The 15,083-nt window shown below is 39.1% G+C and overlaps 1 protein-coding gene across 4 annotated transcripts in view; it reads left to right on the forward strand.

Moving 5' to 3' along the window:
* Positions 1-15,083, forward strand: part of LOC124185830 (fasciclin-2) — an 87,001-nt gene that overhangs the window by 26,112 nt on the left and 45,806 nt on the right. The window lies entirely within an intron of this gene.

Genomic DNA, 15,083 nt, shown 5'->3' on the forward strand with positions numbered 1-15,083 from the left:
GTTTGTGCGCATACCGCGTAGGGTGGCCTCGCTTTATCACTATTGTGACAAAATGACTTCACCCTCGCCTCTCTGTCGCCTGCTCCTCGTTCCTCGCTCCTTTCGACCGACGCGGCGGGACCCTGTCATGGACCCGGACGGGGTTCGGGGTTTCGGGATATCCTTTAGGAATAATACCACGCCCGCACGGCACTTCGCCATACACCGTATACCTACCCACTATGGCATACGCGGCATTCATTGCCGGTAAAGTGTCACCGCAGACTGCGAAGGGTCAGATTACTTCTGCTCCCTCACCCCCATAAATGAGAGGGGCTGAAGATACCTTAGAATCTCGTTGGTAGCCTCGATCCACGGATCTATCGAGGAACGGAAAAAACAAAAAATAGAAACGAGAACACGCACAGTGACATACGCGTATGAGATTGAAATTCGTAGGTACCTGATGGTGAGGCAACAATGCGCTTTATGGAAGGATTCTTATTTCGTAACTTTGGGATCGTCTGAAATTTGGTAAAACGTAGTAAAGTAAAATATACTAATATTTTTCAAACTCGACTACTTTGATGTAATGAATTTGAAAATAACGTTAATGTTACGATGCATTTTTATGGAAAATCGTTATTTCGTAGCTCTATGACTGTCTAAAAAGCGGAACACTGGCATACTGTTTTAAGAAACATATTTTTGAAAAGTGAAATTTTTCGAGGTAATTCTTAATCTGCAAAATAGTGATTTTTCTTTTTACATTCAGTTTTATTACCGTTACCAACTCCAACCTTGTTCAAGGTTATTTTAAAGCTGCAGCAAATGTTGTTTCCCAATGCTTTGTTACGTTGACGATACCAACTTTAACTTGGCACACAAATACATGAAGATCTGGGTCTAATGAATTAAACAGGTAATTTACAAAAACCTGTAATAATCATAATCTTCAAGTCACAGTCAAATTTTCATAATGAGCTCAGCTGTTTTTAGAAATGTGTTTTCATTTTTTACAAACTAGTTGACTATGAATGAAAAAATGTAATAAAAATCTCATAATTTTCATGGGAATAAATAATTTTTTTTTATTCAAATTACAACGACGATAATTCGCCTTAGAGTGAGATTTTTTGTGATTAAAATTCGATGAGGTTGAAATTGGTAATGCTAGCGTGTAATAATTGAAGACAGATTTGTCTTTCATCAAGTTTTGCAGGGTCGATGATTCTTGAAAACTCACTAATAGTTTATTTCTATTCGTGAAATGTAAATTTAATTTACAGAAAATACCTTAAAGAAACTTGGAGAGAAATAACTCCAAGCCATTCAAATTCAAGAAGTCTTCACCAGATATTTTTTGTCGGATATAATATTTTAAGATTAATGATCGCAAGATTTCTAAGATTTTAACCTCGGTTGCTGTGGCTAAAATTATTTGATTAATTTGCTATGAAATTCGTTAATGCTTCTAGGACAGTTTTTTTGAACCAGCATAATAAAAAGATGCAAACAACAGAATTAACTTGTCTTTCAAAAGTGTTGTGACACCAAATTGACCGTCGCAATTCGACAGTCGATTTTAGATGAGAAATATGATGTAGAGACGAGACCTATGAGTTGAGCGTCGTCACTTCTTCGAATTACAGACAAACCTTTCCTTCGACAAACAAACATTTTTCTGTTGAGCAATAATTACAAGAATAACAATAAAAATCGAACCACTAAGAAATATAAATTGAAAAAAATTCAATTCAACGAATTAGTACATTTCCAGAGATCAATTAGTGGAACTTACAAGAATCATCGAACTTACAAAACTTTGTAAATGACAAATTCTTCCAATCGTTACAGATCAAAAATTCAATTCAAAGAATAAGTCAGTCCCGTACAAACGTAACGAAACAATGAGAAAAAATCCTATTATTTTGCAATTTGATAGCGACAAAGAGTTGAGTTTGCAAAATTTGTGTATTATTTGCTTTATCCCGGTTCATAACTGAATTTCAGACGATACTCGAGGTTGAAAATGATACATTTTTTAAAAGTTTATCGTTACTTCAACTTAGAAGCTTTAATCTAATACAACCGGATTCTTATAAAAACATTTTTCCAAAGTTTTCAACGGGATTAAACATTTCCGTAGCAGTGAATTTCGTCCATCTTGAATTGCATTGGCATATTTTATCGAATGTAAAAGGAAATAGAGTTTTGATGATAATTTCAGAAAGTTGGTAAGCTAAACTTTACAAAACAGAAAATATTTTCAGTATCGAACTCGCGTTCAAATTTGCATCCATATCTCGCTATATACGCACACGTGGAAACTTAGCATAAACATTGAGAACGGACGACGCAGTACCGTCTCAATATTATCTCATTTAGCGTCGTGTGAAAGACGTTTCTGAACGCACGTGCTGTTGAACGGAAAGAGCAGAAGTGACAGCCCGCGATATCGATCCTTCTGTTCTTCCTCTAAAAAACACTCGAGTCGCTGTGCTAAGAGCCGTAAATAAAAAATGAACTGATATGTACGTTTAAAAAAAGAAGGGCTCTCGGGTTTTTGAGTGGGCCTAGTGCTCGAGACGGCCACTTGAAATTGACTTCTGGACTTTTCTTCCGGCCCGAACCTGCCGCGTAATTTCTTACCAAACGTGAAAAGCAGCTTCGTACGAAAGCTGTTCGACTTTACCGCGAAACAGAGCCATTGTCTTATTATACGAGGGGGAGCAACAATTAACCGATGCGAACGTACGCTTCAAGTGTCGTGCAACCCGACGAATTAATTAGGGCAAGCAATTAGCGTTTTGGCTTTGGAACGCGTAGCGTCACTCGATGTAGAACCGCTGACTCGTTGATTCCCGATGATTAATTACCCCGAACAGATTAATTTACGGGAAAACTTTGTCATTCAAATTGTGGTTACCATTAAGTTGTATAATAATGCGTGATCGATCAGTGTAATCTACATCTGCTTGTAACATGAGAAAATACAAGACCAAATTGGAAATATTAACATTAGAACGAGACTAAAACTCGCGATTCACGTATAATTTTATAGATACAGTAATGTTCATTGATGGGTTACCAGTGGCATACTATTATTTTGAATTCTAAACGGGAATGAATTTTCTTTCTAATCAAATTTCATGTGCCAATAACTAGCGACGCAAAATTTCCATACAAAGGAAACTGGTTTCAGTTTCGATGATAAAAAAAAAGTTAAGAACTGGGAACCTGTTAATGAACATTACTGTACATGTGAAAAATTGAAAAACATAATTCCTCATTTTACAAATGAATTATCATTTCTTCAAACTTCATCAGTGTTCTTCATGGAAAAAATCACTCAATTAAATCTAGAATTTTGAATACTCTCTCCGTGTTAAAATTTTTGAAATTGAAATAAAGCTTATAATATGACAACTTAAATCTTAGTATTCATGGATGACCAGCTTTGGAATTTACAGAACTTGTAAAAATCTATCCAGGTGTTTCATATTTTCGACTCGGTTCATATACGAAAGAAAGCTCGTCGACACATCGTTGATGTAAAAAAGCAGCTATATTTACTTGCGAAATTTCATTGAATTGCATGGTGAGCCATTTACGGTTCAGTAATTAAATTTCTCCATCTAAATTTGCTCTATAAAATGCAATGGATGCGGGATACCTGTTCTAAGACAAAGATAATACGAAACTACATTACCAACTTTGATATGTTAGCTTTATTAAATTCCAAGCTTGACGACTGTAATTGGACCGTGTTTGCAACACAAGCTTCCAGACGACGTCTAGTATTTACGAGGCTAAAGTTAGTAACGTTAAGTTGAATTTACGAAATCTGAGTTTTGTTGATGCTCTACTAACAGTTTATTAAATTTAAAGTAATCCTGAAGTTGCAAAATGACAACGTTTTTGAAACATGCATAATTACGATAACGTTATAAACTTCAGCCTGTTTACTATTTGAGATTAATTATGTCAAATCCTTCCGTGACCTTCTTGCCGGTACACTCTGTGGTTGTGAAATTTTCACCAGCTAACTACGGGGGGTAAAAACTAGAAACAGTTGAAAATCGAAAACAATCATGCAAGCTCCTCTCATTAGGTGTAATCACACATGACCATTTTGATTCAATCAAAAATTCAAATATTTATTTCCATAACATATATGATACTATACCAGAATTGACATGATATTTTTTTCGTACATACAGTAGCGCTCTAAATTATTTTGACAAAGACAGTAATTGAGTTAATTACATGCAAGTATAAACCACAAAAATCAATAATATTATTTGCTGAAAGAAATTCGATGTTTTACATAATTGTTAAAAATGAACTCTCGATTGATCAAAGTAATTACGAATTTCATATCATCAAAATACTTTTGAGCCCTACCGCATGTGATACAATACAAGTTAACCGGTTGAGCTGGCATCAACATCGATTCCGGCGAAACGATTGGAGCAAGAAAATCGTGAGTGGGGCAACAAATTAGCAACAAAAGAGCTCTGTATCCCTATTGTAATCCGAACTAATTTTTTCCGAATTGGTTATTCCAGCTTAGAATACGTTGTCTTCAGACTCGTTTTACACCTCGATGAAAGAATGAGCATGCAATGACGTCACTTGGCCGAATCTCGAGTGGCGACCCAGCGCGGAGAACAAAGCTTTCGGAAAGATCGGAATGAGCCAGCGACGCCTGCGGATCGGTGGGGCCAAAAGCTGGTCATTTGAGGGGCTAATTTCGGGTCCCGGATTGGTTCATGTACGCACGATTTCTGGAGGGGGGTTCAGATTTAATGGGCAGCCTCGAGGAAGGACCCTTCTTTTTCGGATATCTCGCCTGGTCGAGTAATTTTGATATATTGGATCTGGGCACGCGTGCGTTGACTGCGTTGCACGTGTGTTTTCGTCTCTGTGTGTGTGGATTTTATCATCGGAGGGTGTGTATCGTGTGATTTCCGATATATCACGGCATTGCTCTTTGGGGAGGTTTTAGCCAGAAATAATAATGCCTTGGGCAGTGAACTGACAAGTCCGTATAACAAAAACACCCCATGATGTGTAACACGAGAGTATTTCGTATATTGATGCGGATAGTGGGTTACACGCAGTTGAATTTTTTTCGTCCCTTTCCCTTCGTTTTCCTTTTTTGTCTCTTGTGACATATCACGTATTTCAGTTTCTCCGGTTTCACGTGAAAAATAATGATACCGATATTTCCGATGCTTTTTACCGTATACAATTGATGGGGTCAATTTTTATCCATTATACATACACCTACGGAAATTTCCGACACAATACGATACAAAATTTAAGTATGTCTTTAGAGATCTTGAGTCTCCATTATCTTTCTTTCTCTGAACTTTCATATCGATTAAAAGTTTATGTCGTGAAGTTGTCGATGAAACCTTGTTTTTTCTCTTAAATCTAATCTGTAACAGACGTGAGAAAAAATATTTCAGAATTGTTCGGAACTTTTGAAAATACTTCGTTCACCAATTTAAAATTTTGTATTGAAGATTTAAAGTCATAAATTATTTTTATCAGTTTCTAGATCGACAAATGAAGTAATATCAAGAAACTTGTACAAAATATTTGAGCTTCCTGAAACGTATATTTTTGCTTCCAAATGTATCCGAATTTATATCAATTATTGACAAAACTTGACAGAAAAGTGCGCAACCTCGATTTCTTATATAAAAGAATATAAGATTTTTCAAAAGATCATGGCAATATTTTTCAAAATTATGTAAGAAACTATCAAAATCGTATAATTTCTATGAAAAACGAAGAAAAAGTACGTGGTATAACATTAACTAAATGTAACATTTTTAATCGGCGGATCTTATTTTTCTAAAGATTAAATTTAATGTAAGAAAATGAATAATGTTTTTACACAGCAAAAATGGAAAACATGTAATTTGTATCGACGCGTGGCGTGTTGAAATAGTGTATTGTGCAACGAGTGGGCAAAAGTGATTATTATACGAGCTGCACACGATATTTTTCTCAATAAAAATGTAAAATTAAACGATTTTCGCCTGCTGAAAACGAACAAAAGACGCTACTTCTCAAAGAATGGCCTGCGTGTTGGAAAATAGCGAACCATTTTTGCCACTAGCGGAGAAATGGTTCGCGCGAGTCTTTTGTTTATTTTCAGCAGGCGGCCAAAGTCGCCTATATTTACATCCAAGCTGTGAATTATAAGCTTCGCAGACTTACGTCAAGTAGGCCTTAATCAGCCAGGATTGATCGGTCGTGCCTTTTTATTAAATAACAACGCGACGAGCCTGATACATTAGCTCCTGGCAGATGGTGAACCGGGTTTATAATTGATGCGGCCACGTAGCGTTTGTTTTAGTGTGATCTATACACTCGCTGCGTCCGAAAAGGGGAAACTAGAATTGAGATTGACAGTTCATTTCGTCGGTCCCGTTCCTCTGGGTCCTCGAACAAGGTTGGCCGGGTCGTTGCTCACCCACGTGATTCGTGAACATGGACGTGTTCCGATCAACTCGCACTGTATGTTTCTGCCACACTCCCGAACTCCAAACTTAACCACCCGTCTATCACCCTGTCAAGCTGCTCTTCCGCCGCTGTCACGACGATCCCATCCAATCGAAGAGAGCAGTTGCACGATGCAGTTCTCGTAGCTCAGTTCTTACTGTTTTCGAGTTGCAGGGAATGCAGCGGCAGACTTGTATCGAGGTGGATACTCCTAATCATTCGTCGTGGGACTGAAAGAATCGACCGAATTTGCAGTTGAGGTTACTTTCTTTGATCCATTAACTAATGCCTTCGTTAGTTTCGTGCGTGATAAATAATTTTTCATCAGTTCCATTGACGAGTTCCAGTATCGAGTTGTTTCGGTTACTGTGCGAAACTTGCATTCGTTTTTCGACTATTCCTTGCCGTAAAACAGACCTAAATAACACGAAACGTTGTCAGATGAAACTTGAAAAAATTTACTCTGTAATATCCAACGATTTTGTGACCAAATTCGAATTCTGAAACCATCCTAAAACAAGCAGGAAAATCGAATGGCCCGGAGGAAATACCCGCTGATTCCGTAAATAATCTAAGGATGGCTAGGACCATTTTACTCAAAATCTAATACGTTTTAAGTTGAAAAAATCCAACGCAATGGACGAAATTCCATTGAAATTGGTCCGTCTTTTAGTTATTGCTGTACCAAAAAAATTCATTTTCAAATAACTCGGGAATATACTCACCTTTTTTAGTTAAAATCTATAATCATTTCAACATTAGCAAGAAGCGCTAACTTGGAAGACATCTGTAAAGTCTTATAAGGTGAAGTTAATAACGTTAACATAACGAAACGTGGGAAGAAGAATCATGATCTTGCAATATTCAAAACATTTTTCAAAGAGCTTAATTTGCAAAATATGAGCGTGGTTTGCTTTACTATGTTTTAATAAATTTCAGACAATCCTGAAGTTGCAAATGACCAATTTAGTTGAAAATGCACCGTTACAAACATCAGCGTTACGAAGGCATGTGAAGTTTTTGCAATCTCACGAACACATCGAAGGTTCCTAAAATTCCTAAAATCCGTTGTACGCAATATTTTGAATCGATTAACTTTTTTTTGGCATGAACTTCGATGTATAAGCAATTTGACTTACACTTTGTTGTTTGTCAAAGTAATAATATTTCTCAATAATTAACAACAACAATGAGTAAATCCGTGCTTTCATTACTAATTGCTTATAAGTCCAAGTTATTCCACGTATCCCTCTGTAAGTTTATACGAGCAACCGTAAGCCTGGGTTCGGAGCGAGGTTCGGAGGCTACGCAATTTAGTGAGTTCGGGCGGAGTGTTAAACTTCTGCGAAATTTCCAATGTTCCCAAGACTTTCCGAAACTTTGTAGGTCCTTGTCTACGTATCCTCTCCATGTACGTATAATTCGAAGATGGGCTGCTTGCGGATAGCCGCGAGGAGTGTATAAATACACTCGCAGGGGGCCGACGACGGTCAGTTATGCCGCATGCCCAAGCCGACGAGACCAATTTCGTTAAAAGGGTTTCGCTATTCACAAACTAGGAGGTTGGTGCTGTGCCGCTGCGGCTGTTGCACCAGGTGATGTCCGAGGATCCGCGCCACACTTTCCGAGTACAATTCGTCGTCCTCTTTCCCCAAAGAGCCCCCGAAATTTTTGCCTCAGCAATTTTCAGCACCTACCCAAATGCTCACAACTCTCAACCGCAAGTCCCATTTGTCTGCATGCTCGCATTTATCCTGCACATTTGCTCCGACGGTGTGCGTTAATGGTCCCGGTGCAATGGGCGCGAAGACACGGTCGTTATTCGCCTGTGTACACAACGGACCCCGCATGCTAAATCAAGAGGTGCAATTCAGCACGAGTGCGTAAGGAAACAGCACAACCCTGCACCCTCGACTTAATCAGCATCAACGAAATTTGGCGTTCCTCACTTAGACGCGGGCAATGAAGTTTCGCCGAGGGGCGCGTGCCGCTCTTGAAATCCCACTGTTTTGTCTTATATCGAGTAGTAGGAGCTCCTGCTTATTTTACGTCGGTTTGAATTCGGGTTTACTCGAGTCTACACCCCTGGTATTTGTTGGATAAACGACATGATTGTATCAGTCAACTTCAAAGACACGCTTTCAAGTTTAGCGAATGGTGAAATAAGTACAACTGTTACCTTCGCAGTGAAATGAATTGTTTAATCAAGAATGCAAGTGAAGTCATTATACGCAATGACGAAAAAAATTTGTTTGCATTCTGCAGCACGACGACCGTTACAGCGACGGAAAATCGTTGTAGAGTTTGTCATCTTGTTGAAGCTGAAGAGATTGGCGGGTTTCAAAGTAGAATTAATATCAAAGATTGACACAAGTTTCGTAGAATATTCTGCAAAATATTGATTGATGGCTTCAACAAATTTTGAAATAATATAGAAACACCGGAAACGACGGTAAAAAGTCTGATACCGAATCCCGTAGGTATTCATGGAAGATCACAATATTCATCACACTCTTGAAGTTTGAATCCCCGTAATTTTTAATTTTTTAAACGTTTTCCTTATGATACGTGATGTTTCAAATGAATATTCCCTCAATCGGTTCAGTCATATCTAGAATTATAAAATCTATTTCAAAATTGTCTTGGTATGTCAACACGCGTCTTTATCAATATGCTGTTGCAAATATGAATTTATTGAAATATGCGAGTTGCTCAACATGATTTCGAGTGACAGTCGTTAGCTTGTTCAAAAACTGATTTCCACGATTTTTCTACCGCGACAAATAAAATTTATAAACATTACTTCTCCAAAGAATTACAACGTTAATCCCAGTAATAATTGATTGTATATTGATTATTGTCAATATCGAGCGAAACTTGAACGAACATCTGGATCCAACTTTTACCTCCCTCGTGCGTTATCCTTGCACTTCTGGATGTAATTTCGTTCCAGCTTATGTGAATTGGGCTGATCGATGCCAGTGCGCTGGGACCCTATACATATCCTTATTGTATGCACACAGGCGTCTATACCGCAAACCGAAACTGACTGACGTTGGCGGTTCTCTTTTCTTGGGTGAAAATTAAATTTCGCTAAAAGTGCGCACGGTTGATGCGGGGTTCGCGCAGGGGTTGGTCTCGACTTGAATAATTCACTTCCAGAGTTTTCCCGACCCTCTCTCCTCCCTTCGGCTCGTGGGGTGCGCATACACCACAGTCCCACCATACATTCGCAGTATCAGGTATATATGTTTTAGTTTCTTCCTCCATCGCGTCATTCCGAATCCCACTTTATGCCTTCCACGTTTTCTTCATCCCCTCTGTTTCCGTATTTTCTATAATATTAGCCCTCCTTGTCTCGTCAGTTATCCCGCTGGTGGCACCCGGTGGTCCAGACACAGCGAAAAAGACGTCAATATTTTCGCTGAGACATGGTCCTGTGCACGTGGCGTCCCCATGGCGACGACAACCCAGAAAATATGAAATTTTTTTACTCGTTTACGACCCTGCGGAGTCTGCAGGTTCTCCCTTAATGTGCTCCCGGGACCGAGAGTTAAACCCTTGCGTTAATATTTCAAATAATTCGTCTCTGTTTTTCTCCCTTTTTTGTAGTGTATTTATGCGCGATAGGAAGTAGAGGTATGTACACTCGGGGACAATGAATCTGAGACGGCTAATTTTTTACACTAGATAGTTATGTTGGCAATACAGAGAAACATACAGCGCCATAGTCGGCTGAGCGCGAAACTAACTCAATCACAATAAACTTAACATAACCTATGACCGTCGAATCTAACCTTAGAATACTTGTCAATCTAACAAGTCATCATCTCCGCATTATTCTAAGGTTAGATTCCACGGTCATGGGTTATGTTAAGTTTATTGAGATTGAGTTAGTTTCGCGCTTGGCCGATTATGGCGCTATAGGTTTCTCTGGGTTGCCAACATAACTGTCTAGTGTAAAAAATACGTCGTCCCAGATTCATTGTCTCCAAGTGTACCCGATACTGTCTGCCTCGTATCTTCGAAGCACAGCTCGTTTTTCTCGCCCCATTTTTGTATATGCGCATGCGCTACAATCCGAAAGCAGTTGTTTGTCAGGGTGACCAACCGTCGTGAACGTAACCTCAACAATTTCGACAGCTGTCGCGGGCAATTGTCTTCAACGTCGATAGCTGTTACAATTTCGAGGTTACATACATTGCGGCTAACTGTCGTACTGAATTTATGATGGTTGGTCGCCCTGGCAAACAATTTCTCTCGGATTTTAACGCATGCGCATTAAACTGCAGCAGACGATGGACCGTTCCGTCGTTAGCAATTCACACTGTAGGCATTTATGGCGTGTCCGCAGGTACATTTCGTATGGAATTGAGATGATCGAATAAATATGCGAAACTTTTCAAACTCGCACCTCACTTTTTCTAGTCACAAAAGAGAAGTGCACAACCATCTGAAATTCGAATAACGTATAATGACAAGGCGACGAGGGAGTCGTGAATTTCTGCACACATCTACGAGTAACCCTTACGATAATTTATTTAATAATTCAGGTTGAACTCTTATCTCTTCTCTTGTTATTTTTACTATAGGCTTTTCTTTGAACTGTAGACAAGAACATTGACTGTTACGAGGAGGAATACGAACTCTTAACATTGTGCAATTTCTATACGGTGACTTTTTTTAGAAGGTGAAAAGAAATTTGCTTACATGCTCTTAGCCACTTCAGTTAAAGAGTTTACTAGAAGTGACCACGGCAAAGTTAACTTGTAGTAAAGAGTCCAACTTTTCAGCTTGCACTTCCTAGTTTACAATCCTTGTATTTATCTCATCATATTATAATTTTGTCAATGTATCGTAAGTGTTACGTGCGTTTATATTTGTCTCTAGATAAGAGGTTTCAAAACTTGCACCTATTCTGCATCAGCAACACGGCAGCTGCTGTGCTCGTGATTATCATTCCGATTACGGCTGAAATTATCATAATATCTAGTTACATAAATGTGCAGATTTACGACGCATGCAGTGTGTACATAGGTGATAGGCACATGTGTGAAAAATGTCTGGGCGGCATGCGTAGATTTTCATCGTCGAGTATAGTTACCTAATCTATTTACGGTGTGTTACCCTCTTAAGTTTATTATACAATCCAAGGAGCACTATACAATATCACGTCGCACACATGGCGCTCACACATGCCTACTGTAAGACACATATCGCCATTTTATCATAATTCATATATGCGAAGGGTTTTCATTTGAAACGTTGCAGCCAGTTTCAGAGGCAGGCGGCGACTCTTCGGTCTCTGTAGCCAAACATACTCACGGGGTCTAGTCTAGACTCGGGTCAGTATGATTGTCGAGGAGACCACGTTCCCTGCTGATGGAACAAAATAAACGCAGCAGTAGGGGTCCTGTTACCGTAAAACGCGCGTAATTGTTCCATTCGAGGTCTGGTACCTATGCGCATGCTACTGCAGAGTCTGGAACAATCTTACTGCGACTTACGTACGCAGCTTGTTTTAAATGATATAAGCTAACGTTAGGAAAAGAGAAAAGGCCTTTTGAACAATCTTCAGCAATGTTATTTGCGCCAACGATGGTGATACAAATGAAACAGTTTCTCCGCTATGTAATATAATTTAACCAGACTAAATTCGAATAACGCAAGCTGAGATATGAACAATCTGAGAAAACTTTATGTAATTGAACGTTGAAAACAATCAAACTGTTTTTAACTCTGTTCTTTGACTCATTTGTCTCGCTAACCAGATCCCCAAAAATTGTTTGGAAAGTGTTCAAAGGAAATCTTATATCACAATATAGTTATTGCACTTGCACAGATTTATATTCAGTCACTGCGGAGACAAGTAATTTTCGTAATTTTGTGGGACTCAATTTTTGACACGATACTTTCTCTTCTCCGAACTTCTGATTCAGTCCGTGGGGCCCAATGATCCTCAACGCTCAGCCTCTATATTTTGAATTTTATTATCATTTACAGGGAATCCAGTCGCCCTTTTGCGTACCAAACACCATACACGGTTTGCACTTATTGATTAGAAAGATTTCTAAATAGAGATTAAGAAAATGATTACATTATGTGTTTCTGATCTGTTTAACCTAGAGTTTGGTTATCTGTATGTTTTGGCAGTAACAAGTAGAAAACAATAAACAGCTTCCCTTGTTTGAGAACTTTTCTCCTGTGCAGAATGTTCAATATTTTTGCACCAACATCTTGTTGAAAATAGTCTAAATTTTACGTTTCATCTCAAATTTCTCCTGTAATCGAATCTGCAGAATGGATCGGCGCGCGGGATCAAATTATATGTCCGTTGGATTTAATGCTGAACGATTTCTCGACCGTATGTTGAATATATGTGTAGAATTTCTCGGTGTCAAAGATCAATGAAGGTATCGTCAACATTTTGGTCCTGAAGGGGACCGTCCTCGGAAGACTAAAAATATTGTTTACTGATAAAGATAAAAAATTTCCGTCTGCATACAAAATATGTTAAAATAAACTTACCAACGTCAAACGAAAGCTCAAGTTTGTTTATGGGAGAGTTAACAATAACCTTGTCACTCACAAGATGATGACGGGGCTGTCACTTGGATTTGATTGTTTGTCCGATTGATAATACCTCTGCCATGAATTCGTAATTTAAATTTTACCGCTTGCGGCGGTTTTTTTTTTCTCCTACTTTAATGTGGTTTTTTAAGCAATTATACGTAAGTTTACTTTAACATATTTTATATGCACCTGAATATTAAACCATAACTAAAGTCATTTATTATCTTTATCAATAAACAATATTTTTAGTTTTCTGATGAGGGCCTCCCTCGAGGCTGAAACGTAAAAATTTGACTTCGACACCGAAAAATTCTACACGTTGGGTTTAATCTGCTTAGCTTAATCCGTATAGATTATCAAGAATCTAATCCAACAAACTATTACACATTATACCAATCATCGTGATCGGGGTTCGACTAATCGAGAAAGTTTTCTTATTCTCGTTATATATACGGTCCCGGGTTCATCCCCCCCTTTATCCTGAATTCAACAGACCCTCCCAGAAGCTGGCATCGCGTTACCTCGATATCGGAATTTGATAAAATTCTCATCCCCTTAGCTCGACCCAAGATCGGATACTTCCACTTCAAGTAACATGTCACGAAGTTTGCTCAATTCTCTCCCTTCGCGTCTCCCTTGTGTGTATGCATCGACCCTTCCGCGGGCCATGGAGGTAAGGGAATCTAGATGGTATACATAGGCAAACTTTTACTTGTACATTATATACACGCCCCTCTGTGACTTACTCCTTGTGTATTACTGCACACGTACACATTCGTCCGCGCGTACGTACCTACAAAGTATAAATAGTCGGACCAAGGTGGTGTTGGTGACCGGCTAAGAGAGAAGGCGCTGTATGCATTAAGGGTCGGCCAATGAATGGCCTCGGAGGGTGGCTTGGCCAACAAACCCTAACTAACGTAAATAAGACGTCGACGTCGTCGTCGTCGTCGTCGTCGAGCCGCGCGTCCGAAACTCCGGGAGTTGGTGCACCCTGGTGGAATGTACGCTGAGTCTTGAAGCGACGGGTTGCGTCGTTTCGTTGATGCGTAAGGGTGGCTTCGCCTCATCACGTTGTAGGAGCCAATCTTACCACTGCCAGCAGCGCGTACTTCTCTCCAATTACCTGCGGGAATCACTGCCGGGAATTTTTCGTACGGGGTAGTAAACATGAAGAGACCTGCCGTGACGGCATCCCTCTGAAGTTACGCGTAGCATAATCCCGTCGTTATCATTCTTAACGAGCAACGCCAATCACGAGCTAAGTATGTAACGCGTATCGGTACTGGAATGTTACTTGAAATTTTTTACAGCGTTGATTGCAATTTCGAAAAAAAACAGTTCTGTCTAAGATGACAATATTACCAAAAGTATGTCATACCCAATTTATATTCAAGTTTTGGATAGGAAGACTGTGTTTTTGAATGAGATGAATAATATCTTTATAGTGGCTTTACTAATAGCTACTTCGTGCTTCTTCGATCACTCGCTTTGTTTACTCCGCATTTAGCCAAGGCGAAAGATATTATCACAATATCTAAACGAATAATTGAAAAGGTGACCCGGTATCCTCGTAAATGAAAACAAAACGTTTGTAATGAACAGAAGTTATCTCGCATGATAAAATTAAAAGAAGATAGAATAAAATAACGTGGAATCTTTTCGAAGAATGCACATGCGACGTTAGTTCGGCATTATAATACAGGAAATGTATAAAGCAACTAGACAATTATTGCGAACATTGTGCAGCTGGTGGGGACAAAACGACCGGCGTCTGAATTATTCAACATTTCCTAGCTATTATAATTCGACATTTTTACTCACATTAATTAACTTAATTAGCGTTTCCTGTTATTCCCTCGGGCTCACCGGGGTGACGGTACGTTTATATTTCGGTCCGTGCGTTTACAGGCGTTAGAGTAGCTTCGGACAGTTGTATTTTCTGAATCAGCATCAAGTTTAGCACCACATACGTACGCGTCTCGCAATGACCGGTGACGTTAAGCTCT

This window comes from Neodiprion fabricii, chromosome 6 (assembly GCF_021155785.1).
Source record: "Neodiprion fabricii isolate iyNeoFabr1 chromosome 6, iyNeoFabr1.1, whole genome shotgun sequence".
Classification (NCBI taxonomy): domain Eukaryota; kingdom Metazoa; phylum Arthropoda; class Insecta; order Hymenoptera; family Diprionidae; genus Neodiprion; species Neodiprion fabricii.